The sequence below is a fragment of the Apteryx rowi genome, unplaced genomic scaffold (assembly GCF_003343035.1).
Source record: "Apteryx rowi isolate R43461 unplaced genomic scaffold, aptRow1 scaffold_70, whole genome shotgun sequence".
NCBI classification, from domain to species: domain Eukaryota; kingdom Metazoa; phylum Chordata; class Aves; order Apterygiformes; family Apterygidae; genus Apteryx; species Apteryx rowi.
The window spans coordinates 2979830-2989073 of NW_020450983.1; the positions used below are offsets into that span (position 1 = coordinate 2979830).

General features: G+C 40.4%; 1 protein-coding gene across 1 annotated transcript in view; it reads right to left on the bottom strand.

The window, feature by feature from the left end:
- PLOD2 (procollagen-lysine,2-oxoglutarate 5-dioxygenase 2) overlaps positions 1 to 9186 on the bottom strand; it is a 55324-nt gene extending 46138 nt beyond the window's left edge. The window contains exon 1 of the mRNA XM_026087032.1: positions 9141 to 9186. The gene's annotated coding sequence lies outside the window, so the exon portion shown is untranslated. The remainder of the gene's footprint in view (positions 1 to 9140) is intronic.
- Between the last annotated feature and the right edge of the window lie 58 nt (positions 9187 to 9244).

Below are 9244 nucleotides of genomic sequence, written 5' to 3' on the forward strand. Positions count from 1 at the left end.
CCAATACATATTTATTCATGAGAGAGATGGATTTGTTAGAGCCAATGCTTCTAATTAATCTTAAGGGCTATATTCTGAAAGAGTAGATCAGTCTGTTTCCCCTTATATTACAAACTTCTCATTAATCAGTGTGCTTCAATACAAAATGCCTTACTGCAAAATACAAACCACAACCTAAATATTTATTTAATTTCCAAAAAAGTACCAGATTCTTCTTTTTGAACTGTTAACAGACTTGTACCTTCTGCACTTTAAAGGAGACATATTAAATTAAACTAAAGCAAAGTAATAACAGACGTCTACCTTTTTGATGGTATAAGCACAGTTATTCCTGAGGTAAAGAAGGTGCGCAGGCACCACCTCTGCTACCAGCTGATCCTCAAAATGGTTCAGTTTGCAGAGAAAAAGAATTACTGCTGCTTTTAAACTGCTGCAAGCTGCCCTGGCAGTTTATGATCACAACTGAAATGTATGATTATCAGGGATCACCCAAATGCAGGGGTGTCCATGGATACCCCTACCTGCTTTTCTTCAGGTAGTTTTGGAGACCTTGCTGAAATGACAGAGCAGTAGATACTGGTGACAAGACTCCCAACACCATTCCTAGCCACAGAACAGGACTAGTAAAGGTAGAAATCTTTCAGAAGCTGTATACAAAAAGACATACGGAATGTATAATTTTCCAGGTTCAGATCCTTCAGAATAGCTAGCACCATTGCAACTTCCTCAATAACAATAAATGTTGCCTGTCATAGGGTACTCTCTCTACTCCTGCTTTTTAAAGGAACTGGATTAGCAGAAATGCATGTTTATGTTAAACAAGTGTTGCTCTGAGTTTTCTCGTAACACAGAACTTGTACGAGATTAGCACTTGCTAATACATTCCCCCCAAACAGGATACTAGAAGTATAATTTTGTTAATTTTTCTGTTAACTGAATCCAAACTGAGTGTTCTCTAAGACCTAAAAAAAGTAATTACACCATTAACTTTCAAGTTTTATTATTCTGAAAAGTCCTCCACAGTATGATTCCATTTATGAAGAGGTGAACAGTGTTTCAACAACTGTGCATTTAGAATCTGAAGTCTGTTATGAAAACAGTAAAGATTTCTCATGCAAAGAAACTCTCTCTCCTTTTAATTAGCAGCCCACAGGGATGCTAGCAGGCACATCCCTCTTTCACATGTACTGACACAAATGAAAAGCATACTGTGTTCCCACCTACTTTTTGCTTTTTAATAACGTCATTTCTGATGTCATGTAGTTACTGCATCTAAAATGTTTACAGAGAAATAATAAACTGTTGAATGTATCCAGTTTAAAAAATAATAATAATTTGGTGTCCTGCAGCTGTACTGAAATAGAGCATCTGAATCAGTAGTAAGCAAGAGAGCAACCAAGTGTATCACCCACTGAGCCAGAAAACATACAAACAGAAACTGGATCATCACCAGGTATCCTTATCTATTCTCAAGTATTCGTGCCTGTCTTCATAGCCTTTTTTTGTCCTTTCTCTTGATGCAAGATCTGATAAACAGCTACACCACAAAAGAAATTGTAAAACAGACTTTATCTGAGTGATTACTTTCTCTGTGCGTGTGCACGTATACACACACTTTTAGACATAAAGATTAGCAATTACTCATAATATCAATACATGACTGTTCTTTAGAAAATATTTTAAAGTTGAATCTGTCTGAGCTTTTTTAGTTTAGTGGTATTGAATGTACAGTCAACAACAGCTCATTAAGACCTGTATGTGCACTCATCAATCAACAGCGTTAGTCACAAGTGCAACGCTGGCTGATGATCAGACCAGCATTCACTCGAATGAAAGATTTCCTCATTTTGATAGCTGAGCAAAACCAGATACAAGCAGCAGTAGTCTCCGAGAGATTTTTCCATCAGCTGCAATGGACTTGGAGGAGACCCTGTTTACTGAACCAGTAATTAGATAGCAAAGTAAAGATAAGACACATTCCTTAGCTCCTAGACAAGAAAAAAAATAAAATTAAATGTTTGTAAATGACATCATTGCAACGCGTGAAGCAACTTCTCCAACAAGAGCTGTCTAACTTCCTGACAAGCAGGGACCAGATTGGGTTGCAGCAGTTTATTAATGCCCAGATAGCAACTAAACCGCAAAAATCTGTTTGAGAGTGGGAGTGGATGGAGTCATTGCACAGGCTGGGTCTTGCTCAGATGCCCCGACTGGATGGCCCTGCTATAAACTGTCATCGTGGCTCTGCTTCAGAGAGCGGGACACAATTAACATCAGCTGTCTAAGTGAGAAAGTTTACTCAGCTTCTGTGTTTTAGTAGTCTTGCCCTCTGCGCCTCTCATAAATACCTATCTAGAGAAGAGCATGCTGCTTCTCAAGCTACTACTTAGCAAACCCAGCTGTTTAAACAAAAGCGGTCACACACAATACCAAACATTCCTAAAGCCTGTTTTCATATTGCTAATCTATCAATGAAACTGAGCTGTTAAGATCTGACATAATGTCTTTACTCAAGAAAGGAGAAATCAGAGCTGGAATTGGAGCTGTCCTGAAGACACGTAATTTCCCTTCATATCTTCATGACAGTTCATGTCATCAGAAGATGCTACCATCCAGATTAATCAGTTCTTTCGAAAAAAAAAGGTGCCCTACGGTTTCACCATCTGGCTCTGTTCCCAGATACTGGACACCTAAAATTCTCTGATCTCTGAAATCTGTTTTTGACTGTTTAACTAGTTGAACAGAAACACAGATCAGGCAACCCTAGGAGGACAGAAACGCACTTTTCAAAGAACCCTTTCTTCTCTGTGAATGAATGGCTTAAAGCTCCACACTGGCTAGAGAAAGGTATTTGCCTCTAGCAAGTCAGTCCTTCAAATCATGAAATAGCACCGACAAAAAATTTATCCTATTCTACTTCTGACACAAAATACCGTGATGTATGTAATGTATGATGTATATTCCAAGACAATTGTAACACCAAATAAAATCCTGGGCCAGCAACTCAGGTACTTCAGTTAAAAAGTTTATGGCCCTGATTGTGATCTCACACTAAGGTATGAACAATTATTTTACAATGATATAAAACAGAACTATTAAACTGCTTGTGAGTATAGCCTAAGAAACTCTTTATTGTAGTAAAGTTTGATGCTAGCTACAAAATAAAAAGTTAATCGATCTGATTTTTATTTTTTTGCAAAAAAGTCAAAAAGCTGCAAAAGCAATTCTATCAGATATTGATTGCTTTCTGCACAGTGGGTTTCAGTGAGCATCTCTAATGGGCTGATTCATTACATTAATAGTTAGACCCATGGGTAAAGAATTAACTCTCAAAAGAATGGCACTTAAACAGCAATCTTTTCTTGTTTGTTTAGCATTTTTCTGTGCCTATTCTTACAGTTTCTGTTTGCATACTTCTCAGTGCTCAAATTCTTGTTTTAACTATAAATATTATATATGCCAGCTTCAAAAACAATATTTACAGTTACATTTGGGGAATCAGCACTGACATCAAAAAATGACATTTTTTTCATATCCCATATCTGTTCTCTAAGAAAATCCACAGTGGATCAGTAGATCTGTATCTTTTACATGGAGAAGCCTTAAGACACTTTCAAATGATAACCCCTAAGAGGTAGTGGATCAACCTGTAAAATAAAATGGTTTTCTTCAAAGTCATCCTATAAATTCTAATGTGATGTTTCAAAAGCCAAGGCAGAGTTCCACTACTTAGCCTTAATCTATTAAGGAAGTTGGCCTGTAATTACTTTGTACTCCAGCAAAAAAATAGCCATGTCTTAAAAGAAATTATACAGTAATCCACAGTATCTTTAATTTTGGTTTGAATAGAAATGGAATGAAACAATCAAATATGTTAACTGTATATTTTGTCATTAATCTAAATATTCCAATAATTAGTGGGTACCTAAGTTTCTGCACTCACACTGTTGAGTTGGAACAAATATAATTACAACATATTAAAAAAAAAAAAAAAAGACAAACACACACATTGAACATGAAAAAGCCAGTCTATTCTGAAAACCCCCCCAAAAAAAGACTTACTCTGTTTCTTTAGTGGACTTGTGGTTTGTTTGTTTTTTTTCCTCCCTCCTACAAATTGTAAAAGGAATTATAGCTCCTGGCAAAAAGAAAAGTCTGTGATGAACCAGCCATTTTACATGTTTAGTTTCTTCCTAACCAGTATAATCCGTATTTGGCAACTGAATTCTATTAAAGCACCTAAAGCTACTTGTGGTGTAAAACTATGCTTACAAGCATGTGTTCCTTGATGATTAAGTGTTCTTTATTCAACATAACTATGACATTCCTATACATTCCTATACACTGAGACACATTCCTACTACTGATCTGTTTGGTCAAGTTTTGCTTTGTGCTGGAGGGAACTACACTCACGGTTTAAATTAAGAAGGCACAAAAATTATTTTTCACTTTCAACTTACTCTCCTCCTTGCAACTGGTTCCTCAAGAACTATAAAAACCTGACATTTTAAATAAAAACAGAGATGTCCTTATTGTGACCATGTCTACCCTTCACGGGAAGCAAGTTCACTTGAGCAGCATGTAAAGTAATCGATATTTTAAAAGAGACTAGCAGCTCTACACAAATGGAGACAATTTGTTTATGCACTGTAATAATGCTACTCAATGGGAAAACTTAATGGTTCCCTATTAAGAGCCTGAGTCACTTTTTGCTTAAATAAGCAAAAGTGAAGGAAAAATACAAGAACTTCTAGACATAAATCATGACTCTCCAGAACTATGTAATTAATGCAAGGGACAACTGAGAAATCTGTTAACTGTTTCTGGTAAACTGTAACTGAAAACTGTCAGTTTAGATCCTGGGCAGGAAAGTCTTTCACACAAAACCTCCCCGGCTCAGACAATATGGAGATCATTCCACTGTACCTTTCCACAGTAATTTACAGAATCAAATCTTGATGATAAACCTCACACCTGCACTCTTTTTCCTGTTTTAAGTAGAAATGTATTTTACAGACAACATTTCAGTGCACTGAAATACCGCAGATACTATCTGCAGTACTGCAAATAGAAGCATCCATCACATCCACCACTGTGGTCTAACTCCACAGTCTAATTTTTTCCACCACCTTTCCACTAAAGCAAAGTCTGGCCAAAAAAAATCGTCTAAAACAACTTTTATTTTCCAACCCAGACTGGCATCATGCAGCCTCTGTACTAGGAACTACAAAGAACTCAAATTACCAACTCGGGGAAAGACTTCAAGGACAACAGTATTTTCAAGGTGAAAACACATGATGGAAGAGCAACTGCTGCTTTGCACCCTGATAGCCACGTCCACTTATTTTCAGCTAAAGTCCAACACACACAGCACTACCCACTGTTTCATTTGCTATTCGCCATCTACAAGCTGGAACCTACTGGATCTAGGCGAGCGGTCATTATACATTTGAAGCGGTGCACATGATGCCACACAAATTAATACATATTTCCTGGGTGTTCAGGATGAAGGTGCCCCTCTGGGACACAGGTAGCCCAGATTCAATTGCCTGCCGTGTATGGTGCTGGCTAAGTCACGCGTTCTGTCTCTGCCTCCACACCTCGCCACTGAAAAGGGGGTGACGGGGCTGCCCTGGAGCCCTCAGAAGTGCCCAGAGTAAAAAGGCACCAGCCTCCTCGGGGGCTAGGGGCGTTGTAGCGCCTTTGCCTGCCTCTGTCTCCTCCTCATCTGCTGCAGTGCCGGGAGCACTGATGTTTCCGATGCCGTATCATAGTTTTTTGGTGTAATTTTAGATTGTGTGGTGATAAGCTGGAACAAAAGTGGTACCGGTAGAGGAGCAAAGGATGAAGAAAAATCAGGAGGAGAGATGGAAGGAATCCTGGAGGGCTGTGCTTGGGGCCTCTCCTCCATCACATGGGCTGAGACTTTCCACACTTAGTAAAGAGATGGTCGAGAGGTTTAAATGACCAAATTCCCTTGTACACATACCACAGGTGCCGCAAAGTGAAAAGACTGTAAATTGCTCACTGTCAGGCACATCGATCGTTTTGACTAGGCCCAAAAAAGTCCACAGAAATTGCAATAGTATGTCCTGTATCTTCAAGTAAATCCTTGTGGTGCTAAACCAATAAGTTACTAATATTTGAAGCAAATTCAAACCAGCATTTGAACAAGATTTACCCTGAGAGAATACCAGGATGGAAGAAACAATTCTTCCTGGCCCAAACCGCAGAGAAAGCTCCTGTATTCTGCCCTCGTGCTCTGGCTGCAAGAGACCTTGTAAGTCACCCTGTAAGTTCCCAGAGCCTCCGGAAACGGGGAACGCTTTCCTAATAAACCCTCTCCATTGAAAAAACCCTTCCCACCAGCAGCCCATGCACCACGCGCGCTTTGGGAATGCACATGGGCGGCGAGGAGCCTCGGGGCCCTGCTCAACGCCCGCGAACTCCCAGCGGCTACAGCCCACAGCCCTGCGGCAACGCAACCAGGCACCGCCAAGCCGCAAACCTGCCGCTCGCTTTGCAAAACAGCTTCAAAGAACTCAAAGAAACTTCCTCCACAAACAGCTGATTAATAAAGTGGGAATATCGCTTGTGTCCGTTGCCAAGAACGGTGTTTGTTTCTAGAAGGATGACAAATTTCTCTTTCGCCCTCTCTCATCGCRTTCTGCGCTGTGTTATGGAGAGAAATAGGTATTTAGCAAGCATGGCGGAGCAGAAATATTTTAATGCTGCTGTTTTAACACTGAAACTGTTGTTTCTTCACCACACAGGAGTCTGAGGACCAAACAGTTCTTTTAAAAAGTTTTCAGAATTTAATAGTATTCCTTTCTGTTATTGTTTTAAATGTTAAGCGGAGACAAAGGGGTATAAGGAGAGATTTCTGCAAACAAAGCTTGCACCAGCCGCACTGACTGCTCATTCCTTCAGAAACAGCTACTGCCCAATTTTCTCAGACATCTTTCTTGTCATAACTTTTCTAAGCTTTTTTGAGCAAAGCAACGAAGTCTTATTAAAAAATAAAGAAAGATAGAGCTTGGCAGTCAGTTTTGGATACTCTTGTTACAGCTTGTGTCTGAAGTAAGCAACACCGGTCAACCACTTTAAAATGAGACAGGCAAGTAGCATCTCCAGAGGCTGCCTTTTGCACAAAGTTGTACAAAGTATCAATAGCCTAAAAATTAAATTCCAGATTTCTAAAATGGAGGCACACTAAAGTTTGTCCCTCTTCAAGCAATAAAACAGAGTCAAGGATGACACAAAGGGTTAAAACTGGAATTAAAAACAAGTAACACAGCAAGCGATGTCTGGGGTCGAGAAACTACTCAGGGAGCAGTTTAAGTCAGCAGTCTGCTGTGATTCAGTACAGACTACCAGTTTTTAAACTAAAAAGAATCAGGATTTTCTGTGTGACTGTATTAAATATATTAATACTTTCTAATAATGTAATTTGCATAATATAACATTTATTACTTTATAAATTACTTTACAGGCATAGCAGTCCCGATTGTTGATTTGCGAGATCACACAGCGCTGTATCTACCGCTCTGAATTAAGCGGTTTGCTTTTCACACCTTCGACCACTAGCAGGATTTCAAAGTAATGCAGCTGATGTAAAATTAAAAAGTAAATCTTTGCTACGTTAGCTATTAGCTTATATCAGCTTGAGAGCCCACATTTGAAATACTTAAGTTAAAAACTACATTACGTGAATAGATAATTTATAGAAAATATAACTGTGCTTGCAGTAACTGCAATCACAACTGCCAAAACAGCAGTGCCTTACAATCGCACTGCCCTGGCTACAAAAACAGCAGCTCAACATTTTACTCCGAACATGTTGCAGTAGGCTAGACCTCTGAAGGGCAGTAATGGCTGAAACTGTAACGCTCCCTCACTCGCCCCTGACGGACTGCAAAAAACAGTGCACAGGTCAACGTTGAAAGAAAACCTTATAATGGTTAAAAACAGCTCTCTGTTAAGAAAACTGGAGAACAAGCAGTTCACTGAGTCTGGTGACACCTTTTTTTTTTTTTTTAACATTAGTTATCAAGCATGGCCTCAAACTTGCCATCAAAATTAGAACTTGTTGGCAAAACCTGTTTCTCAGAAGTTTCCTTCTGCCCACTAAGAGAAAATGTAGCTAGATATTAAATAAAAAACTTGATTACACTCTTGAGTATACAAGCCAAGTACTAAAACCATTTTATTACCATTTCACGTAGTAATAATCTAGTGAGATACAATATCTAGAAATATCTATCTACAGATATCTACATCTGATAGAGAACAGATATCTACAATATCTAGAAATAGAAATTTCTAGAGTAGAAATCAGAAATACATTCTTAAAGGAACATTACAGCAAGAAATATGTTTTGGCATATAATTTGACATGCATGCGTTTGGACACCTCTCTCTGAGAGAATTTCCTGTATACATTCCTTTATTTTACATGCTGAAGATAAAATTTCCATCTTCTGGTTCCCTGAAGCTAAAGTGCCTACAAAAGGCAGTAAGCAAGTACTGAAGTCTCCAGCTCACTTTCACAAGAAGTAGCAAATTCGGTTAGAAGTTGCTAAAGCCGAAGGAAGAAGTGAATGACGGTATGCTTTCTCCCAGCCTTGGAAAAATATGTCTATCAGCACCTTATCATAGGGGAAAGGAATAAATAAAAAAGAGAGAGAGAGAAAGGGAAAAAGGCAGGGACGCTCAGTTTCCACTGGGGAATCTATACTTTTTTTTTTTTTTAATAGGATTGTGCATGTATTTCTGCGTGACTCACTCCGGTGAGTTAAAATAGTTCCAGCCAACTGCTTCCTCTAGACAGCAACCTGAGGAGCTCTGCCCGGGCAGCAGTCCCACGAGAAACACCCGTGGGAGCGCCCCCTTTTCCGCAAAACCTCCCTCACTCCTTTCCCGCACCCCCAAACCCTGCTTCAGAGCCGGAGGAGACATTTTGAAGTGCGGGGTGGGGGAAGGGGAAATGACAAAAAAAAGAGGGAAAGAGGCAGTGTCCGCGGAGCGCGGACAGCGGCCGCTCTTCTCTCGCCGGCGGCGGCACAGAGGGGCCGCGGGCCCCCGCCGGAGCATCCCCGCCGCCGCCGCCCGCCCCCGCGCACCGCCGCGCCGCGCCTCACCTGCAGGGCCGGGACCGGGGCCAGCCCCGGGGCTCCGCTCCGCCGCCGCCGCCGCCAGCGCCAGCAGCAGCAGCAGGCGCGGGGGCCGGGCGCTGCTCCCCGCC